This window comes from Dendronephthya gigantea, unplaced genomic scaffold (assembly GCF_004324835.1).
Source record: "Dendronephthya gigantea isolate DGI-Jeju-01 unplaced genomic scaffold, DenGig_1.0 000065F, whole genome shotgun sequence".
In the NCBI taxonomy this organism is placed as follows: domain Eukaryota; kingdom Metazoa; phylum Cnidaria; class Anthozoa; order Malacalcyonacea; family Nephtheidae; genus Dendronephthya; species Dendronephthya gigantea.
The window spans coordinates 1,295,893-1,297,619 of NW_021163075.1; the positions used below are offsets into that span (position 1 = coordinate 1,295,893).

The 1,727-nt window shown below is 40.0% G+C and overlaps 1 long non-coding RNA gene across 1 annotated transcript; it reads right to left on the bottom strand.

Moving 5' to 3' along the window:
- Nucleotides 1-284: 284 nt before the first annotated feature.
- On the bottom strand, nucleotides 285-1,385 carry LOC114530765. The gene is made up of 3 exons (XR_003687789.1): nucleotides 1,189-1,385; nucleotides 645-674; nucleotides 285-540 (listed from the first exon to the last, which is right to left on the bottom strand). It is a non-coding gene; the product is annotated as an uncharacterized LOC114530765 (long non-coding RNA).
- Between the last annotated feature and the right edge of the window lie 342 nt (nucleotides 1,386-1,727).

The following is a 1,727-nucleotide window of genomic DNA, read 5'->3' on the forward strand; positions in this document are numbered from 1 at the left end:
GAAAAACGTAAGTGTTCTCTAAAGGAGGGTGTACCCTTTGCCCTATTTTTTCTGCCAACCAACCCCCGCCCAATATGTGAACTCAAATTACCTCCATCTCTAAACACCCATTACCGTTTCCTAATCTCAATGTAAGAATAGTGGGCACAATGCAACAAGTTCTAACGACAATATGATTGCAAATTCATTGCGAAATATACATCTCGCAAAAATATCAATAAACATTGAAATAGGTCATTTGCATATGTGGCTATCTATTAGGGTGTTTTTTATGCCTACCCAATACTAGTGATGGCTTCCAACTTTCAGCAGTGAAACCACCAAAGATGTTGCTTCCACATTTCACTAAAGTCAATGTTGGTCCAACATCGTCGCACTTTCTGTGAAAATCCTCTGCGCTCCAACCATGACTCGAGGCGCGGTAACAAAGTTGCCAACCAAACGTCTTATCTTCCAACCATTGTACAAGTTGCTTCGCCTGTTCCATGTTACCATCCAAGATGGTTGATCTTTCACATAAAGACTGTGCTGTAACGTTAACTGAAATGATTTAGGTATAGTGTGATCTTTGTAGAGTTTACAGTCCAGTCCCCCTCCCTCCCAACCAGTAAGTACAGGCGTAATAAACATAACAGTCATCTCACCTCGCCTTTTCTTCGTTTTTTCCCGATAAACTATATAAATAGAAATTGGTTTACCGTTAAAAAAGACTTGCAGTACCCCAAATTGATAATCTACTCTATTCCAGTCAAGAATTTCTTGTCTGATTCCGGGTTAGCAACCTGGCTGTACACTTTCAAGTGTTTTAGGAGGGAAAGGTTAGGTATGAAATCATGCATATGCTCTCGATTATAATTTTAGCTAACAAATATCTCGAGGGCACGAAGGGAAATAGTTGAGCAATATATTCTTCAAAATTTACACATCAATTTATTTGGGATCGTCATCGACCTGACGCACATTTTACAAGTAAACAATGGCTTGTTTTTAGTTCTTGTTTATTAGAATTTAAAAAACAGCAGGCAATGGTAAACTAAAAAGTCTCGATCGTACAATATGTTTCAAATCAATCAAACGGGGAATGTCAATACGGGATTTGAGACAAAACTCTCAGTCCTACTCAAAACCAATCTCGCTTTGTTGCTGTTACAGTAATACAACATTTATAAGTGAAGTATTCATACATACCAATTCTTCCGAGGTCATTTAACTTTATATCTTCCATAACATCTTTTGTTGGTTTGAAATGATATTCGAGGAGGCCATCGTGGACTGGTTCCATCTGTTTTGGTCGTTCACTCACAAGGCTCCCAGCTTTTTCCTCAATCTCGTGTTTGAGACCCAATAGTACCTCGTCGCTTCCACTGGCAAGAACATTCTTTGCAAACTCCTGCGAACGTTTCGCTTTTCGAAATAGGCTTTCACGTCGGCTTGTTGTTTCAACAACGGCTCCTTGGATTCCTTGCATTTCATATCAGCTAGGTCGAGCAAGGCTGTTGTTTGTTTATCGAGTTTCTCGGCAAAGGCATTCAGGATCATCTGTTGATGCTGCCTAATGGCATCCTTTGCTTTGGCCGTGTTGCTCTTTAGGGTCTCTATTGTCCTTTGAATCTTACGATTGCTTTCAGCTGCATCGTTTTTTGCTGTTCAAAAATGCTCGAAGATGCATTCAATGCTTCTCTATGCTGTAGGACAATGTCTGCCAAAAGGAACCAGTTATGTCCGGG